Source organism: Podarcis muralis, chromosome 16 (assembly GCF_964188315.1).
Source record: "Podarcis muralis chromosome 16, rPodMur119.hap1.1, whole genome shotgun sequence".
NCBI classification, from domain to species: Eukaryota; Metazoa; Chordata; class Lepidosauria; order Squamata; family Lacertidae; genus Podarcis; species Podarcis muralis.
The window spans coordinates 26,766,092-26,787,722 of record NC_135670.1 but is presented as its reverse complement, the minus strand read 5'-3'; the positions used below and the strand labels follow the sequence as shown (position 1 = coordinate 26,787,722).

The 21,631-nt window shown below is 47.9% G+C and overlaps 1 protein-coding gene across 1 annotated transcript in view; it reads right to left on the bottom strand.

The window, feature by feature from the left end:
- BCR (BCR activator of RhoGEF and GTPase) overlaps nucleotides 1–21,631 on the bottom strand; it is a 91,439-nt gene that overhangs the window by 52,909 nt on the left and 16,899 nt on the right. The gene's annotated exons all lie outside the window — the stretch shown is intronic.

Sequence of the window (21,631 nt, the reverse complement as noted above, 5' to 3'; positions counted from 1 at the left end):
CATGTCTGCTGCAAGACTATCCTGGGTCCTCCTTAACTAGCACCGAGCTGCGTTCAGAAAATTCTCACCATCTTTCCAGCAAGTGTCTGTCTGTTTGGGACTGCAGCTGAGGATCCCTGACTCAGAAGACAAGAGATAATGAATATGCTGAGCTGTGGAGTAGGGAAGAGATAAGGTTTCTGCCCAAGACCCTGGGAAGCTACTTGCAGGTCTAGTCCAAAGTAGCCCACCGGAATAGAATGCCTGTATCTCTCATGGTGCTGCCTGGGTGTGGGTGACCTTTTGGTCCTTTCCAAACATCCAGAAAGGACTGAGGCTCTGCGGAAATGCCTTTTTTTTTTAACCTTCTGTGCAGATGGACAACAGAGAAGACAATCTGGGAGGCTGGCAGCTCCTCTCCTAACCTGCCAGCCCCAAACCATTTCATGTGCCACCCATTGCTGGTGTTGCCTTCAGCTGTGTGAACACACCTGAAGTTTTCTTACAGCATCTCACGAGGAGATATGGCCATTAGAGCTGGGACATTGGCCACCACTGAAAACAGCTAAGAGGCAGAAGCCAGATGGAAGGAGATGCAGTGTTTAATGGCACCAGACAGAGGTCTAGCAGAGAAGGAGGAGAAAGCCTCAGCTGGTTCTCTTGCTCCCTCTCATAAAGGTTTTGCCATTTTATGTACACTGCATTACAAAATAATTTACAATTTGGGAACAGGTAATCCGAATGATCAAAGGGATGGAGCAACTCCCTTGTGAGGAAGAGTCACAGAGTTTGGGACTTCTTAGTTTGGAGGCGAGGTGAGGAAGAGGTGACATGGGAGAAGTTTATAAAATGATGCATGTCATGGAGAAAGTGGGCAGAGAAATGTTGTTCTCCCTCTTTCATAACACTAGAACTCATAGAATCATCAAGTTGGAAGGGACAACGAGAGTCATCTCGTCCTATTCCCTACAATGCAAGAATCATTTTGCCCACCATGGGGCTCAAGCCCACAAGCCTGAGATTTAGAATCTCATACTCTACCAACTGATCTAAAGCTCTACATGATTGCTGGAAGATTCAGGACGTATAAAAGAATGGACTTTCCCCACACAGCACATAGTTAGACTATGGCACTCGCTCCCATAAAAGGCAGTGATGGCCACCGATTTGGAGGGTTAGACAAATTCATGGGGGAGAATTAGGCTATCAGTGGTTTACTAGCCATAATGGCTATGATCTACCTCCATGGTTGGAGGCTGTATGCCTGCGAACATCTTGCTAGAAACCGTAGGAGAGTGCTCTTCTGCTTGAATCCTGCTTGCAGGTTTTCCCCACAGGTAGTTGGCCACTGTGAGAACAGGACACTGGACTAGAAGAGCCAATGACCTGCTCCAGTAGGCTCTTGTTATGTTCATATGCAGTGCTCAATGAGAAAATGCAAAATTTGCATGCTCCTCCCCCCCCCCCCCCCCCAAGACAAAAAGCAGCTAATGGTATCTTTAAAAAATAACATGCTAGAACAATGAGAAGCCCCCAAGATCCTATGCTCTTCTCGTTTTGTTTCTTGGGGCTTCTCTCATGCCTGGAGCTTCGCCAAATGCAGACCCTCACAAAAGACATGTTTGCTGAAGTTATTCCAACCACGGCCTGGCTGTCAAAGACAACAGTTCTCGCGAGAGGAAATAAACAACCAACGCAACTACAGGTACCTCAGGTTAGGTACTTAATTCGTTCTGGAGGTCCATACTTAACCTGAAACTGTTCTTAACCTGAAGCACCACTTTAGCTAATGGGGCCTCCTGCTGCTGCCGCGCCGCCGGAGCACGATTTCTGTTCTCATCCTGAAGCAAAGTTCTTAACCTGAAGCACTATTTCTGGGTTAGTGGAGTCTGTAACCTGAAGCGTATGTAACCTGAAGCGTATGTAACCCGAGGTGCCACTGTATGTGAATCAGCCTTGAGGCTGGAATTCTGGAGTTCCTGGTCATGGTTACAGGAGACAACAGTGTATCATTGCTCTGAGTGGGACATGTCTCTCCCTCTCTCTGCATCCATAGGGAGGAGGGCTGCAAGATAAGTCACATTGTGGTACGGGAATTGGCTCTCAAGGTTGTAAGGAACTGCAGTTTGGCTGAGCCTTAAGGCCTCCCAAGTTTAATCTTTTTGTTCCTGTTAAACCTTGGCGTTTGCACATAGGAGTGTGCGGTGTGACCCTGGATCATCTGCTCCCAGGAGGAGGTTGGGGACCAGCCCCTGGCTGGGTTTATTGGGTCCACCTCCCCCCCCCCCGCTTCCTCATCCCAAGGAGTGGGTCTGCAAATCAATTCCATAATGGGAAGGTTTCCGATAAAGGAATTATGTTTCTCACCAAGTCACTGAAGCAAACACATTTCCCCTTCTGGATTGGATGTATGATCCTGGCTCTAGGGAGAGATTTTGCTGAGTGAGAATTCGAACTGCGAGGAGGGGAGAGGAAAACTCCCAAGTCGCTCTTCCCCCTCCACCTTCCGCCCTTCTGAAACTAGGCTGATGGGATCCTGCAGATTCACTACTTTTTGTCATAAGTTCTTATTGATTTTGCATACAATTTAGCAAATTCAATTCAGTTTCCATGCAATATTCCCTTAGCCTTTTGACTTCCCAAGTTCCCTTCCTTACTTCCATGATGTTTCTGTTCAAATCCTTTTATCTACTACCTTAAAAATAATACTTATTTCTACAACTTATATTTCACATTACATTCCTTTATCCTTCTCATTCCTTTTGCCTATATTTCCAGACCTGCCTGTGATTTCATTTGACTGTAATATTTTCTCACATAATCCGAAAGGGATCTTGACACTTCCACAAACAATTTCGTCCTTTTGGTCTCTTATTTTTGCCGTTAATTTTGCCATCTCCATATAGTCCAATATATTAATCTATATTTTGTATTTATGCTAACAGCAATATGGTTTGTGTCAGTTCCATGCTACAGCTGCAATCGAAATTATTCAACCCCCATTGCAAATCAGGCGAAATTCAGCTGAAAATGCAACTTATACTGGCTTCTCCAGTCTCACTCTGAGTTGCATTTTCAGCTGAATTTGGGGGAACTGCTTGAAGCATCTGTTGTGTGGAGCTATTTCCATTGCTTTTGTGTGATTTGCTCACTGCAAAAAGCTGAAAGACTGAAAATTTGGATAATCAACCTGTTTTGCAATGGGGGTTGAATAATTCTGATTTCAACTGTATGTGGTGCCTGAGACAGGATAGCCGAACTGCACTGTTGGTCACACTGAAAAACTCTCCTGCCCCATTGCAAAGTGTCCTAATGTAGCTCCCATTCATTTCAATGGGACTAAGTGCCGTTTCAAGCAGTTGCTCAGCCTATGCTACCGTGGACACATGTCTATGTGCTTCTCCCTCAATGGGGCTGTCTCTGGACTGAGACACCTCCATCTCCCTGCCCTGCCATGCTGGAAAGCAGCAGCTTCACAGCACCAAGTCCTAGGATGGCTTTCGGGCCTCAGCACCTACAAAAGGGAAATTCCCCTGCTTCAGCCAGAACAAGACTCTTCCCTCTGCTTAAGTGTTCTGGAACAGCCTCTTACCCTCTTCCGGCTGATGAGATAGATGTAAACACTTTGAAGGAAGGAGAAGATGAATAAATGGAATGCAAGAGGAGGTGGCCCTTCAGATATCCTGGCCCAAGGCCAGTTGGGAATGAGAGAGAAGCAGCCCCATTAAGGCCCCCACCCCCCATCCAGCTGTGGATGCATCTGCAGAGGCTAGATTGGGGCATTACATTTTAATTTGCACAAACTGAAACACAACTATTACTTCCTCTGACATGGAAACGCGGTCTTTTAATGAAGCCTAAAACAGCACTGTCTAAACCACAGAGCCTAGGGCTTGCTGATCAGAAGGTCGGCGGTTCGAATCCCTGCGACGGGGTGAGCTCCCGTTGCTCGGTCCCTGCTCCTGCCAACCTAGCAGTTCAAAAGCACATCAAAGTGCAAGTAAATAAATAGGTACCACTCTGGCGGGAAGGTAAACAGTGTTTCCATGCGCTGCTCTGGTTCTCCAGAAGCAGCTTAGTCCTGCTGGCCACATGACCCAGAAGCTGTACACCGGCTCCCTTGGCCAATAAAGCGAGATGAGCACCGCAACCCCAGAGTTGTCCACGACTGGACCTAACAGTCAGAGGTCCCTTTACCTTTACCTAAAACCTCATTAGTCTCTGGTTTTTTTGCAGTGGCATCACACTGCCAGCTCATACACAACTTATGACTGACAGCAATCCCAAGATTCTCAAGCCAGGTATCCCCCATCCTTGTGCAGATCTGAGTCCCCTGCCCCAGCGCAGAAGTTTGCATTCATCTCTGTTGATGGGTTTTGTTGGTTTCAGCCCAGCTTTTCCATCCCAACAAGGTCGGTTTGCATTGTGTTCCCACCTTCTTAGAGGTTAGTTACCCCTCTCAGTTTTGGGTCATCCACAAATCTCATAAAGATTCCCTCTACTCATTCATCTAACACAATGACAGAGGACTGAACATAAGGAGAGTCTGTTATGGGGGTTCTGCCCAGCGCAGTATCTTGTTCTCACAGTAGCTAACCAAGTGTCCCCATGGGAAGTGTACAAGCAGTTCCTGACTCAAGACAGAGCCCGGCACCTGCCCCCTCCTGTCCTAACCTCCCTCTGGTTGGGTGAGGAACCACTAATGAGCACTCCCAGAGGACTATTTTCCATCCATCCAGAGCCGGCCCAGCCATTAGGCAGCATGAGGCCACTGCTTCAGGTGGCAGAAGCCCCCCATGCAACACATCCATGGGTTCTCCATTACCTCCACCAACGGTGGAGAAGCACTGCCACCATCAGTGCCAATACTGGGCAAGATCGCATCCGTCTGGGGTGAGATCTCACCCCAAATCAGTTTGATCTTTTCAAAATGGGTGCTGGTGGTGGTGGTGGTGCTTCACCACCACCTGCAGATGCAGGAGGGCACATGGCAGGAGCAGGAGCAGCAAGGTAGGTGGTGGTGGGAACTGCAAGACAAAGCAGCACAGCCTGTTTCACCTCAAGCGGCAAAACAGAACACACCACCCCTGCATCCAGCTGTGAATCCACTTGGCAATCTAGTATCATTCAGCCAATTTGCTGACCAAGATATCATGGTAGACTTTGTCAAATTCTTGGCTGAAGTCAAGATAACTTATGGTCACAACATTCCCACAATCCACTAAACTAGTACAGTGGTACCTCAGGTTACATACGCTTCAGGTTACAGACTCCACTAACCCAGAAATAGTACCTTGGGTTAAGTACTTTGCTTCAGGATGAGAACAGAAATTGTGCTCCGGCAGCGCGGCAGCAGCAGGAGGCCCCATTAGCTGAAGTGCTTCAGGTTAAGAACAGTTTCAGGTTAAGTACGGACCTCCGAAACGAATTAAGTACTTAACCTGAGGTACCACTGTAAATTGATTTTTTTTAAAAGAAAAGTGTGTGAAAGAGATTATTAGTCTGACACATTTATCTCTCCCTAATCTCTGTATTGCTAATCAAGAGGACACCTTTATAAGCTGTTCTACCTCCTCCTCCCTCCATTATTGAAGTCAGATTGACCAGTTTCTCAGCTCATCCTTTCTGAAGACAACATTTGCTTGTCTTCAGTCCATGCTTTTCAGAAAGGACCCAGAGATCCTCAAGAGTACACCAGCCGTTTCTTTAATACCATAGGATGCCGTTCACCTAGCCCTGAAGACCAGTGTTCATTCAAAGTCCTTAGGCGTTGCCTGACCGACTCATTATCAGTCTAGAATAGCCATTCTGGCCCTAAACCGGTTGGGCAACTTACTGCAGGAAGGTTGTACTCAGCTCCCCTCTGCTTGTTCATCCATTAACATTTCCCCCTCCTTCCTGAGCAGGGGGGCTCACCACGGCCTTCCGGTTGCTTTGAGCAGTCTTGCAAAGGACTTTTTGCTGCTCTAAACATCAGTTCTGAGCTTTTGATGTTGACCCTACTGCCACCATTTTTCTTTCTCACTGAAATGGTTTGCAGCTGCACTTTTCCTTAACTTCATCTTCAACAATTCTGCACCGTAGGACCCTACATAGCATTTGTCTGAGCTTACTAAAAGCAGCTTTCCTGAAAAGCAAAGGGGCAGTTTAGGCTTCACTCACCTTTGACTTTATGAAAGGTCACAAATTCTAACATCACACCATCACTTCCCCCCAAAGTCATCTCAACAAATCTTCACCAGACATGTCTTCACCAGACAAATCTTCACCCACCAGTTTCACAAAAGCCCAGGCTTTCCCTGACCCACAAGACGGGCCCTGCCATAACAAAACCCTTGTGTTGTTGTTTTTTATAATACTACTTTACTGGATTTTACTTTACTGTTTTTATTACACTGTTCTATTGTTTACATGTCATGTTTTTTGCATACCGCTTAGAGGGCTTTAAATAGTAAGTAGTTTAGAAATGTTTTCAAGTGGGTCAGTGTGCCAGCTTTCAAATTCCTCAGAATTCTCCATCAGGCTAATTATTAAAAACAAAACAAAAAACCAAAGGGGATGGGAGCAGAGACAGAAGAAAAAACCTGTTAGTTCAGCCATCTTAAACACTTATCTGACATAGACCTGGATAAACAGCCTGGCTTACACCAACAGTCTTCCCCACCCCCAACTCCCTTCATAGTTTTTATCATCCAGCCTGAGGGAGAGTCGTGGGGAACACTATTTTATGATGTTTTGGCATTGCCCTCATCTGGACTTTGGCACGCTCCAACCTGGTTATCGCAAGTTACATGAGTAACAAGGCAGGGTTCCAACTACCTGAGGAGTGAAAGTCTAGAAGAATTGCAAGAAGATTACCTCAGAGGTGGGGCTGAAGGCTGGCCCTGCACCACTGCCCACATGGCCATGCGCTACACAAACACAACTGTAACACATGAATAGGGCCTCCTGGTACTCACTTATGTAACAGCTTTCACTCGTAGTCAGCGTCAAATAATTCTATTGTGGCAGCTGCAGCCTAGATATATAATGTGATCACCAAATGACACCTTAAACCTAGGCTGTGGCTGCCACAATAGAATGTCTAGGAACCACCACCATCCCGATGGGATTTATTCTTATTTTTACTGTTATTCCTTCTTCCATTCCATTTCTATACCAATTTATATTTTAAAGAACAAATCTCCAAGTGGTTTACAACACATTAAAACGTCAAATAAAGCAATCCAGAATAAAATTCACTCAGGGAAAATATCTCAGGTCCTTCTCTAAGTGACATTTTGCTTTCTCCAGTCGCCAGTCTGGCACCCAGAGATCTCCATGTGTCGCAACTGGACTCACACCAGTCGCAAAAATGCGCCTGGCTAATTTCGAACACCGCTGGTAGCGCTTCCTCACGGTGCGCAGCAAAACTGTGGAAATCGCTCCCACGGGAGGAAGCAATGGCCACCAACTTGGGTGGTTTTAAAAGAGGATTTGACAAATTCGTAGGGGAGAGGGCTATCAATAGATACTAGCCATGGTGACTATACTCTGTCTCCACATTCGGAGGCAGCAACGCTTCTAAATCCCAGTCACTAAAAACTCCAGGGCGGGAGAGTGCTCTTGTGCTTGAATCCTGCCTGCAGGTTTCCCAGAAGTTGCATCTGGTTGGCCACTGTGAGAACAGGATGTTGGACTGGATGGGCCCCATTGGCCTGGCCCAGCAAGCTCTTCTTGTATTCTTAACATAGACCACAAAGAAGGGGCCTCAGATGCTCCTCTTAAAAGTTTGGCGACGGCACATGTTTGATGACTGCATGCGAAATCAGATGGCGAAAACAAATTATTCACAGGCCCCGGTGAAATGCTTCTGACCGTGCAACTGATGGTGGGTGTTTAGCCCTCACAAAAAGGCTGTTGTTTTCCTCAGCACAACAGGGCCTCTGATGGTCTCACTCAGGGCTGTTAGCCTCCGTCAAGCTGTTATTTATCTATGAGGGAGGCAGCATGAGGCAGCGGGCAGGTGGATCGGGGTTAGTGGCAGGATCAGGTGGGGACACATCAACAGCAATGCTTATCCTGTATGTAAGGGCTGGCAACGCCACGCTTGAAGCCCCATTGCAAGGAAAGGAACCCAACGGAGTCGTATTGTTTGTCCCTATTTGAGTGCCAGGTACTTACAAAAGGATAAATAGAGGCTAGTGTTTGTCCAAAGTGGCTCACAGTCCTGGAATCTGGAAGGATGTGAAGATCTCAGATAAGCTCAGTTGGTGGAGCACGAGACTCTTATTCTCAGAGTCATGGGTTTGAGCCCTGCTTTGGGCAAAGGTTTCCTGGGGGTTGGACCAGATGATGCTCATGTTCCCTTCCAACGCTACGATTCTATGGTTAACTCATGCTAGCACAGGAGCCAGCAAGACAAAGGGAGAGTTCGCCCACCCAGTCCCCACCCAGGGACAAGACTGGCACGTGATGATTTGCATGGGCTGTCCTCAGACTATACAGAAATAGCATGACATGAGGAGCATCACAGAAATGTAGAGTTGGGAGAAACCAAATGGATCATCTAGTCCAGTGTTAATCAACATTGGGTCCCCAGATGTTGTTGGACTACAAGTCCTATCATCCCTGAGCTCTGCCCTTGCTAGCTAGGGATGATGGGAGTTGTAGTTCAACAACATCTGGGGACCCAAGGTTGAGAAAGACCGATCTAGTCCAACCCCCTGCAGCACAGGACTCAAATACAGGAATCATCTTTCCCTGCCAAAGCATGCTTAAGTAAACCTTTGGGATGGGCCACCTTGGAATGATCTCCCCTCTCTCCCTCTGGAATTAGCCCAGCGCCCCCCAAAACACACCCACAAGAGATTGCATAAGGCATCCACAGGATGCCTCATGGACAGCTGGCTGCACCCACGCTCCAGGAACTGATTTGGCTGCCTTCGTCCAACAACTAGAGAGAGACACGGTTCTCATCTCCGGATGACTCTCTCCCTCAGGAAAGAGCAGAGCTCCTCTCCACCAACCTGTCAGCACAAACAGCAGCAAAATGAAACCCACCAAATCAGCACCTCAGGTACCTCTTGCAGAAGGGCACAGCGTGACCCACCCGGCTGAGCTGCTCCAGTCTTCCACCTGGTCCAGATTTTGGGTGGTTCCTTTGCACCTCTCACTCTAAGCATTTTCAGTTTTCTATTCTCCCTCCTCCCCATCACCACGAATCCCTCAGGGTCCATTCCCTTCTGCCTTTGACCTACAACAGCTCCAAATGTGTTTTTTTGTCAGCCTGAGATGAATGACACCATGCAGTGAACCTGCCACAGCCTGGCATTTGGCACGCAACCCACAACAGGCACTTTTAGGACCCCTGAGTGCAAGAAACGGGTCAAGGCTTAGCTCAACATGCAGGCAGTCACCTTCACTTGACTGGCTCATCCCATGACACTGTGGGCAAACATCAGCAAGGGACCGAACTTGCTGCAAGCCCACAGTCATCAGTCTGGGGCTGTCCAGCTGTTTTGGACTACGACTCCCATCAGCCCCCACAAAGACCCATAGAATTGGAAAGTTGGAAGGGAACCCTGGCGGTCATCTAGTCCAACGTCTTGCAATGCAGGAATCTCAACACATGCCCCTCCATCATATTGGACCCTGCTTAGCTTTGCAAGTGTGCTAGCAGTTTTACTGTTGCACCACTAGAAGGACAACATATGGCTGTGCTGGCAGGGGCTGATGGGAGCTGTACTGTAGTCCAAAGCAGCTGGATGGCACCAGTTTGGGGATGGCTGAGCTAGACCTACTGAGAGACCTCCATCACCCTGCTCCTCCTCCTCCTCCTCCTCCATGAATCTCTTAAACCTCCTTTTAAAGCCATCCCAGTCAGTGGCCATTGGCAGTGGCGTAGCGTGGGTTGTCAGCACCCGGGGCAAGGCAAGTAATTTGCGCCCCCTAACCCTAACCCCCAGATGTTGCGCCCGGTGCGGCCTGCCCCCCCTGCCCCCCCCCACGCTACGCCACTGGCCATTGGTACATCCTGTTTGATGTTGCTGATAGGAACATACCCATGATATTAATCCATTGTCAGAGGAGGGAATAATGCAGACATCACCCTAGCAGAAAACCAACAAACCCAACACTGTATTCAAAATTCATCTGCCATCAAATTCTGATTTATGGTGGGTTGTATACAGTGATAGTAAGTATAGACATGCTGAAATTAATGGGTATGAATAATTTAGGTCCATTGATTTCAATGGGTCTACTTTGAGTATCAGTGGAATATTGTTGTTTTCATGGCTTGTTTTAACATTTCGTCGATTCCCCCCCCAATGTTTGGCTGGACAGTTTAGATTCCCCCCCCCCCAAATAAGTAATAAATCACATTATTAAGACATCTGCTTAATACAGGGTCGCAAACTCTTGCACGTACCTCAGATCTAAACTTTCAACGCTGTGTTTAGCAGGTTTAATTGAGTTTCTGCCAATTCCTTTTTCAAAAGTCAAGCAGCAGTAACTAAAATATTGCACCTTAACTTGTGTTCCTCCTACAGGTTTGTTTGGCCTAGGCACGGCCTCTGGGAGATGACACGGCCATGAACTGGAGGTAGTAAAGGACTTGTGCAGAGGGGAAAAACCTTCCTCCTGCAGGTGACAAGCTCTGAATTTAATAGGGCGGCTGGGCAGAGGAGGCAGCCTGAATAAATAATGTACAAAGCTGCTTCCAGCTGGCCGCCTGTAATGCAAACTGCCCCCCGCCCCCCCGCCTGCTGGCCCAGCACAGATCCGGTCGCTGGCAGACATGGTGTGGTCGAAGTCTTCCCCTTTCAGTAGCCCTTCCTGCTTCCATCAGCATTCAAGAGATGGCACAGGTCCTCCACTGCAGCTGAAAGGTCCATTCTGCCCAGGAGCTCAGGTGGCAGAAGCAGAAAGCCACCACTCCAGCAGAAAGGAAGCCTAGGGGTTGGAATGGCGCTCTGCAGAGGGGGAAGGGATGAGTGGTCGCTCCTGCAGGGGAAACAGCTCTAGGGAGCGGAAGCAGGAGGAGAGCAATAACCCTAGAGACGCCAGCCCTACTGTGGCTGCAGCCCCAGGCAGGGAAGTCCAGGACAGGCTGATCCCTGAGCTCTGCTCCACTTTGCCCCCAAACCTCTGGTCAAGTGCCTGGCAGCCAGCCGTGGGCGAGGGGAGGCTGGCTCTCACCTCTCAGCTCTGCAGCCAGGGCGGAGGCAGTGTTGTGTGGAGCAGGAAACTGCAGAACCCTGGTATTTATTTACGCCCAGATTTCCAAGGCTTTAAAAAGCTTGCACAAAGCAGTTTCCTACAAAGCTGACACGGTGCGAGTACAGTTTCAAAACAAGAGAGCTCTTAACGCCGGGAGAGCAACAGCAGCTTGAAAACGGGCGTCTGAGAAAAACACCACAATCCATTATCAAAAAAGCCTTCCAAAACAGGAAGGTTTTCAGAACACGCTTGGAAAACAGGAAGGGAGGGGGCTTGGCTAATCTCCCCCGAGAGCGAGTGCCACAATCAGGGGGCCACCATGGAAAAGGGTCTGCTGCTGCCGGGTACTGGTAGAAACAAGAGCAGCAGGAGTTGGATAGGCTCATGAGGGCATGTTGATGGTACCTGAGATGATGACTTAGGATCTGCATGGCTTAGGATCAGCACTTGAAATTGAGGCCAGAAGTCATTTGTTAGCAAAATAGGTGTGTGCTATGGATGCACCACCTCACTACTGCAAACACTCTGGCAGCCACCTTCAGAACAGGCTGTACGTCTCCATCGAGAGTAGCAGGAAAGGCTCTCTGCAGTACCTCCACCTCATCTGGATTAATTTCCAGTTGGTTCGCCCCCCATTCAAATTGAACCTGGTTCAAGGTTTCTGCTGCCTCCCTGGCAGTAGCTGATTAAAACAAGGAGGCAGAGCTGAGCCGCAACCATTTCAGAACAAACCTCATCCATTGGTGGCTTTGTGGAAATTTCTAAAAAAGGATGGAGGATAAGGTGAGCCAGCAGGATCCCATAATCCACTATCTCAAGAGCCACTGAGACATCCAGGGTTGCACTTTCCCTGCTTGTGACTCATTCATTCTCCAAACCGGGGAGTAAACCAGGTTCCTCCAAAATCACTTTGAGCTGAGAAACCCCCATATGTTCCAAGACCTTGGCCAAGAATTGTAAAATTGTCACTGGACAACGATGGTTTTGGTTTTTTGTTAAAAAAAAAAGTTTTATAGGTTGTATGTCTTTGTTTCTCCACTTGATCATTTTACAAGGTTTTGTATGTATTGTGGTATTTTATGCATTTGTGACTTGCAGTTATTTTTATTGATCATCGTTTAGTAATTATTGTAATTGTTAAGCATGAGTTTCTGTTTAATTATTAATAAATTTGAGAGCTGATTTTGTTGTGTACTATTTTATTATAATATATTATTGAATATATTATACACACACCTTATTATAATAATCTAATCCAGTACAAAAAGTCATAATAAAACATTCCTTTAAATGAAATGACTTATATCAAAGTAATATTCAATAAATTGATTAAATTATTGAATATTACTTTGATATAAGTCATTTCATTTAAAGGAATGTTTTATTATGACTTTTTGTACTGGATTAGATTATTATAATAAGGTGTGTGTTCTCTGTTGTATATTTTGTTGCTGCAAACCGCCTTGCATATAGTAATACAGAAAGGCCGTATACAAATTAAAAGTGAAGTGAAGTGAAATGAAATGAAAAATTAGGGTCTATGGTGGGTTTCTCTAGAGTCTAGGGCTAGGCAGAGGTGCACCGCTGCCTCCAATCAAGAGACTCAGTTGCCCTGGGTCTCTTCTAAGACAGGAAAGGAAAGATCCAAGGGATCAAGAGAAAAGTCTCAACCTCCAAGCAGTCTCCCCCCATCCCCAGGCTTGACAAGCTTAAAGGTATCCATTAAAACCCTTTGCAGTGGCTGTATCCACCTCCCCTTGGAGCAGAAATTATCTGCAAAATGCACTAACAATTTGCCACAGCAGGCTACAGAGGACTCAGCAGAAGCTCCTGGGATGCAACAGACCTCTCACCACTGGGAAAAGGGCAGGCACAATGTTGGCAGAGGAAAAGGCTTTGTCTGCCATCACCTGGGGGGCCCTAAGACGGACTCCCCACCCCCTACTTGCATTAACCCTGAGTCTTCTGCCATTTATACTCCTCGCCACCTAGTCAGCCATTTCATTGCCTTTGGCTTCTCAGTCCAAGCAAGGAGCCATGTGCCCTCTACAATTCTAGCAAGGGCATTTAGGAGTGATGCTATTGAGAATTCAGGTCGTTTCAGAGAGAAGCCGTGGCCAGATGTTTCAGCGAGAAACTGTCCCAAAAGGGACCGGCAACCTCCTGCATCCGTCAACCAGCAAGACAGACCTCTGTTAAACCCCTGCAAAGGTATTAGACTAAATGCATGGAAAATGAGAATGCCATCAATGGCTACCATGATGGTTATGGGAATCGCAAGTGAGGAAAGCACTGCTGGTTCAACTCAGGTCCATCTTCTGGGCTCCCTTTGGCCTGACCCAGCTGCTGTAGGTCTCTTCTGATGCTTCAGTGACTTCTACAGTAGTAAAACATACAACAGTAGTGTTGGAAGGGACCACCAGGGTAAATCTAGTCATCCACCCCGTGGTAAAGCAGGAATCTTTTGCCCAACACGGGGCTTGAACTCACGGCTCTAAGAGCCTCATGCTTTACCGACTGAGCTAGCCCAAGCATTTTTCATTCTGGATCTGTGCTTGTGGAATTCTCCACAGTGCCATAAACGTCAGGTCTATCTCCCTGGTCTTTTAGGAGGGTTGAAAAAAACCTTTAGAATGGGATTCTGGTGTATACAAAAGTTAAGAAGGAATACAGGGAGATATCTTATACAGAGTCAGACCAATTGATTCATCTGACTGGCTATACAGTGGTACCCCGGGTTAAGTACTTAATTCGTTCCGGAGGTCCGTTCTTAACCTGAAACTGTTCTTAACCTGAAGGCACCACTTTAGCTAATGGGGCCTCCTGCTGACACTGGAGAACGATTTCTGTTCTCATCCTGAAGCAAAGTTCTTAACCCGAGGTACTATTTCTGGGTTAGCGGAGTCTGTAACCTGAAGCGTATGTAACCCGAGGTACCACTGTACTGACTGGCAGCATACAACTCAACCTGGGGGTGCTGGGAGCTGAATCTGGGGTGTTATGAATGCAAACCTAAGAGCCAAGAACCCTCTCCATGTTGCGAGAGTGGGACACATTTACAATTCCACCCTCCTTACCGCACAGAAAGTCCTTTAACTCCCTTAAGGTTTTCTTTTCTTTTTGCATGCACAGCGCATTGTTGTTTTATCCTGCTTGGGGAATTGAAAAGTAAAATTAAGTTACAAAAAAGGTTCTTGCACCCAACCAAGGTCATTTTGCTAACAATCCAGCCTTTCCTGTTCTGCACAGCCCCATTGTAGAAGTCGCCAATCAGCAGCTGATCCATTCAATGGGCCCAACTCCCCCGAAGGCCACGGAAAAACACCACAGTCTGCCAGCATCAGGCTAACAGGAAAAGCTTCCCCAATGTGGTGCCCTCCGGGTGTTTTGGACTACAGATCCCATCTGCACTAGCCAGCACTCCTAAAGCTGATGGGAGTTATAGTCCAAAATGAATGCGCTCATTCACAGACTGGGCAAAGCAACATCCTCAGGCACTCAGGAACATAGCTGTCAACTTTTCCCTTTTCTTGCGAGGAATCCTATTTGGAATAAGGGAATGTCCCTTAAAAAAAAGTTGACAGCTATGCTCAGGAAGCTGAAAATAAAAGTGGCAGAGAAGGTTTCTGAATGCAGTGGACCTTTAAAGCTCTGAAATAAGGGGCGTTGATCATGTTCACATACGAAAGAACCCCCATCCTTTAACCAGAAGAGGCTGTTCTTTCTAGCCTAGCATCATGGCTAGACCAGGAGCCAACCTGTGACCCACATGCAGCCCTTGGCCATTCCCCTGGTGGCCCCCCTTTTGCCTCTCCCCACTGCCCTGCTAATCGGACACCAGCTGGGCAGCAGAGAAGAGTCCCAAGAGGGCAGCAATCAAGGACAGATCAAGGGCACCAGGGAGGAGGTTCTTCCCCCCCCCCCACGGTCCAGATCCAATGAAGACCGCTGTCCCTCCTCCCCAAGTGATCATCTGCACTTTAATGAGGAAATAGGGAGGCTGGGATGACAGCTGCTTGGCAGGCTAGTGGCAGAGGGACATAATTTTATTGGAAAGCTCAAGGAATGAGGCCACCCCTGCACATCTGTCTATCCGTGAGTGTTGCTGTTAATGCATGTCTGGGAATAGGGACGTAGGAAGCTGCTTTCTAACAAGTCAGAGCCCTGGGGCCTATATAGCTCAGTATTGTCCACACTGGCTGGCAGCGGCTCTCCAGGGTTTCAAGGAAGCGGTCTCTCTCTGTCTTAATCTGGAGATGCTGCCAGGAAATTAATTTGGGGCCTTCTGTATGCAGGGCAGATGCTCTACCATTGAGCGATGGTGTGTGTGTGTATGTGTGTGTGTTAGAGAGAGAGAGAGAGAGAGAGAGAGAGAGAATGTGGCTGGCTCTGACTATGCCTACTGCCATGCTGCTGCCACCTGTTCTGGTACGTGAGTGGCACTGTGGTCTAAACCTCTTGGACTTGCTGATCAGAAGGTCAGCTGTTTGAATCCCCCCAATGGGGTGAGCTCCTGTTGCTCTGTCCCTGCTCCTGCCAACCTAGCAATTTGAAAGCACACCAGTACAAGTAGATAAATAGGTGCTACTGCGGCGGGTAGGTAAACAGCATTTCCATGCGCTCTGGTTTCCGTCACGGTGTTCCATTGCGCCAGAAGCAGTTTAGTCCTGCTGGCCACATGACCCGGAAAGCTGTCTGTGGACAAACACCGGCCCCCCTCAGCCTGAAAAGCGAGATGAGTGCCGTACTCCATAGCTGCCTTTGACTGGATTTAACCATCCAGGGGTCCTTTACCTTACCTTTTATCTTTCTCTGGCACTTGGCTCCGGGCCCCTAAATGTGGGATATTTATGATGCAGACAAACCAACAATGCATGTTTGCTAGATAGGCACATTATAGGCGCTGAAGCTCACAAGTTTTCCTGTAAGTTTGCTAGAGAGAACGCTGAGAGCCACTCCCCCTGTATCCTGACTTCTCACTTGGCTGGGCACTTCCGCTTTGCTCTTTGGCTTCTCTTCACTCTTACTCTTCATCTCATCACCAAGCCAGAAATGTGAGAACATCTGCATGTCTGAGCTCCATTGCTCAGACACCATCTTAAGCTAGACTTCAGCATGTCTTTCTAACTGAATTACCATGTTAAGCCTGCCTGAACAAAGCTGTTGTATCTGTTACTCCTCAACAAGTATTCTGAGTGAATAAATGTTAATGTTATTTTTTTATAAGGCTGTTTGTGTGATTGTTGTTTTAAGGGGAGAAAAGGGGGAAATACCAGGAGAATCCAGTCTGCCTTAAAGCATCCTGGATTACTTAAACTAAAAGGCTGAGACTAGCCTATCTAAGCTTCCCTTTTAAGCTGCAAAGGGATGCACTCTGCTGAATTCACAAATGTGAGGAAGGAAAGATAATATCTACAGTGGTGCCTTGGGTTACATACACTTCAGGTTACAGACTCCGCTAACCCAGAAATAGTGCTTCAGGATGAGAACAGAAATCGTGCTCCGGCGGCGCGGCAGCAGCAGCAGGAGGCCCCATTAGCTAAAGTGGTGCTTCAGGTTAAGAACAGTTTCAGGTTAAGTATGGACCTCCGGAACGAATTAAGTACTTAACCCGAGGTACCACTGTAATCTAATAAATATAACCTCTCCTGGCATCTATACACATCTCTACACTAAAGACTGCCCATCCCCATGCAGACTATGAAATCGGGGAATATCATTACAAAGTTTGCACAAAAGAAGCAGCACTCTCACTTTCTCCCAGCCTCAAACCCAGCACTGTGAAGAGGATAATACTGGCCTACCTCAAAGGACCGTTGCAAGAATTACTCTCCAAAAAATGCATCTGAAGTGCTTTGGACTCTCTTATGAACTACATAGCATTGTTACTTTGCATTTAGAAAGTAGTACCCCTTTTGATCCAGACCAGATGTTAATTCTAGTTAAAACCACAGTCAATGGGGCTGTGCAGAGAACACCTTGTTTGCCACTGTGAATTGCAGTCCAAAGCTCCAGCCAGGAGGAATGAGATGGAACAGGCTGTGCTCAGCCTCACACAAACTGCAGTCAGAGCAAAGCCACTTCCTGGACTGGGTTTTTTAAAAGACACGTTGAAAGAAGCTGGGACAGTGCCAGAACACTCTGTAATGCCCAGATGCAGGGTGGATGTTGCCCAGCTGTGGAAAGGCCTCCAAACACAGAGCCACAAATGGCGCCAGCTGCTCCTTGGCATCCACACACACATTTCGGGGAGGGGGCAAAGTCTCCCCAGAAGTGGTTGCAAGACTCTTGCGCAAGGCACCACTGATCTTGGGATTCAGAACCACTGCAGCATCCTAAACTCATCAGTCAGTTCTTTTGGTTTGCCTCTGACAGCCAAGCGAGGATGGGTAGATGAGGAACATTTCATCTAACCACTTAAGCCTCTGCCCATCTTTAAGCCAAGTGAAAGCAGAACAAGCCGAGAAGCTGGTGAACAAGCGAGGCCGGAAAAATATAAAAGGCCACTTGTGCAGCAGGGCTAAATTTAGACCTTGTTTTTGCTGAGACTTTTGCAGAAAGTTGCCAGGCAGGCTCTGCCAAATGCTCAGCACAGTCTTTGCTAACTCTTCGGATCTGAAAGTTTTCCTTCCCTTTAACACTTGCCCGAAATACACCATCCGGCCTGCTGCATTGGAAAGCAGCAGTACAGAACCAACAAAACTCTCCGGGTGGCATGGTGGGTTTTATGAGATGGGGGGAGATAGGAAGGTGATGCCAACGTAGAAAAGGCAAAAACGCATCCCCATCCCAGGTTGGCCCTCCTATGGCACGAACACCTGCCTGTTTGCAGCCCATTCGGTTTGCCACTTTCATTGCAAGCAAAACTCTAACCAAGAATCCGTCCTTTAAAAAGAAAGAAAAACAGAATGTTGGGGTTCCCTCCAGAGCCAGCAGCCTTCAAAGTCTGAGCCTCCATGGCCCGACCTCTTCAGGGAGAGGCGAAGATGGAGGGGGGGGGGACCTAGTGCCCAGTCCCCCAGGGGAGCACCTGCAAACAACCTATCCACAGGAATGGGCTGCAATATGATATCGAGTTTGCAAGGTGGCAGAGAGAGCTGCCAAAGTGTTATGTACTGAAGTTCTCACCCTGGGCCAGCAAGGGGATACTGTAGATAGTTATGCAAATAAGGGATCGAAAGTGACGTTCAGTGATTGGATAGTTTTAGAAAATTGTTACAGTTACGTTGTACTGGAGCTCTATATAAGCAGGCTGGCTGAACCCTTCAGTTCAGTTCAGTTCTGTTCTGGCCTGTGAACAAACAAGAGCTGTTTGAAGAATCGCTGTGTCGTCTGATATGTTCACCCACAACTTAACACAAAGCATCTAAGGTATTCATTCAGCAAATGGATGCCCCAGCAGTGCAGCTTTGCAGATGGGAGTTGTAGTCCAAAGCACCCAGAGAGTGCCAGGTTGGGGGAGGCCGGGCTAAAGGAAACAGAGCTGGATGATTTGTTGTTCAGCGGCCTTCAACCTCAGCCAAGGAGGGATCATTAAAACACACAAGAAGAGCCTTTTGGTCACTGGATCAGACCAAACGGGGCTCCATCTTGCCAGGCTCCCTGTTCTTGCAATGGCCAACTGAATGCCATTGAGCTCATCAAGCTTCTGGACTCTTGTGGTTCTGGATCACATGAGATAATATGAAAACAAGAGGAAGATAGCAGGATGTGGAACAGTTCTTAGGAACCTTTGGGGCAATAAAGCTCTCCCAGCCTGTACCCAGGCCCAGACAGAGGGGGGGCCATATGGGCCACTTGGCCTGGGCCTCCAATTCCAAAGCGGGCCTTGGTCAGCATTATTTATATACATATTATTTATATATACGACTTATTTATAAGACTTCAGTTATCCCCAGGGTAAAAAAAGGGGGGGCACCTTATCTACCTGGCCCGGGCCTCTGCCTGGCTCTGCAAGGCCCTGGCTGTACCACATGGGGGGAGATCATTCCAGGGCAGGAAGAAAGCTTGGCTGCTGACCTCTTTTCCTTGACAAGCCAGTTTTCCACCTGCGGGGAGCCTCCAGATATGCAGCAGAGAAGCCCCAAACACTCTTCTTGCTCGATTCCATTCCCACTGGAAACGGGGGTGCCTGTGGGGCTTGTGCAGGAGAGCCTCCCCGTGCATCAACTTCACCCCCCACTTCGCCCCAACCCAAACTCCATCGTCTTGCCTGCTTTGGAGGGCTGCAGAGCTGGCTTCTACTCCCAGAGCTCTTTTCAGGGGCCAAAAGCTCACAGGAGCTCGTGATTCAATTGCATGGAAAGGGATTTCTACCTGACCTTGAAAGCCCATCCTGTGGCTCTGGCAGAAAAGGACCTTGCACACATTCCCCAAGAATTTGGCCAATGGAAGGCAGGCATGTATCCAGGGGCGTCTTGGCTTCTCTTGTAACCAGGATTCCACCCATGTGGTCAAGGGATATTTTAAGTCTTTCAGCACTGACTGTGGTTAACCAGTGCTTGGATGAGCAAAGGAGGCAGCTGCCGCCAGCTTGGGGTTAAGATGCCGCCTTCCCCTTCCCATCTGTTCTAGAGGCTGGAAAAGGGGCACCAATTAATTTCTACTGTGCAACACCAAAAATTAGCATAACCCCCCGTTACTGTGCTTTGTGGCAGAGAGTTTCATTGGGGGAGGGGGCTCATTCTTCAAGGCACTCCCTGGCATCCTGCAGCGAAATTCTCTCTCTCTGCACAGTGGTCCCCAGAGTTAAAATAAGTGACTGTCACCACCTGTCAGTCCATTTGTTAAAAGGCAGGAATCGAGTTCTACTCACAAGCACCCCTCAAGTCTGTCCAGTGGAGTCCCCCCCCCCCGGTCCAACTTCAACTGGGGTCTGCAGTGACCTTGGGGGAGCCCCATGTAACTTACTTAACTGTTCCATCAGCCTTGACTTGGGAAGCAACCCCATCCAGAAACAGACCTCTCTGTTTGAAAGAGAAGCTTGAACAGAAGAATGTTGTTGGCACCTTCCAACCTGTCTCTTGGACAGATGGGGCACTTGTCCCCAGAGGCTCTGAGCAGCCCCAACCCGTGAAGCATTTGGCAATGCTCAGAGGTGGTTATTCCCACATGCTCCTTTCGACCCAGGAAGCTACTTTCTCATGAGATCTGGAGACTTTAAACACAGCTTCAGAAACTGAAGAAACCACTGAGCATTAGACCAGAGGAGCGTGATGCCTCGTAGTAATTCCAGAAGACCACAGAGAACAGCTAGTGGAATCCTAAGAGGAGGGAGGTGGCAACCGAAAGGGGGGGTGTCGCAGGGTGGGGGGCTAACACTACCTTCATTAATGCCTCTCTCCTGCTCCCTAATGTAGCAGAGAGCTGGTGGGTCTTCCTGGGCACCATATGGGATGTGCTGGATTGATCCCCTTAGGGACCAGCTGCAAATTGATTTAGCAGAGACACTCCCCCCTGGCCTAAGTGAACTGATGCATGCCTGGGCGACAGATAATAAATGGCCCCCGTTAACACAGTAAACAGTTGGCCACAAAAATCTGCCTCTGAAGGGGCACCAAATATGTAAAAGGGAATAATAACCTGCTGCTAGATCAAAACCCTGGCTGGTTAAAACGTGCTAGCTTTTCGACTGCACGGGACTCCCTAGTATAGGATTCCAGAGCACAATAACCACACTGGATTGTGTTCCTGTTAGATTAGCCCCGGGTTGTGCTTCCAAGCTTATTCATTTTATTTTGAAGCTTAAAAATTACAACGTGCTTGGAATCTAAAAACCGCAAAGCTTCTGCAAAACAATAAAACACAAGAACATCAAAACTGCAGTTTTAAAAACCCCTGGTCTGCAAACGCCCAGGGATTTATTTATTTTTTAACAGGCAGCAGAAACCATTGGTGCATGCCAGATGGCCGGGGAGGGGGGTGAGGAGGGCGGCATTCTGTTCAACCAGGTGGCCACTGCCACCAAGAATGCCCCCTCTAGTTCTGCAGGTTGCAGGAGTGCCAGTAGAACCCCCTCCAAAGGTCACAGTGATCTAACAGGGCAGGAGGGAAAGCGTTCCTTCAGGTAACCTGGTCCTGAGGTGTTTAGAGCTTTCTGTGTTAATGATAACACCTCAAACTGAGCTCAGTGGCAAGCTGGCAACTGGTTCAGTTCAATCAGTGCAGGTTGGGTAAATGTACAGTCAAGTCTCTCCCCACCCCCTGCAGTCAATCTCCTCTGGACAACCGTCTGGGGGCCACATGCCACTGGTGGGAGGGGCCAAAGGCAAAAAAGCAGAGGCATCACCTTGCCAACAAAGGTCTGTATAGTTAAAGCCATGGTTTTCCCAGTAGTGATGTATGGAAGTGAGAGCTGGACCATAAAGAAGGCTGATCGCCGAAGAATTGATGCTTTTGAATTATAGTGCTGGAGGAGACTCTTGAGAGTCCCATGGACTGCAAGAAGATC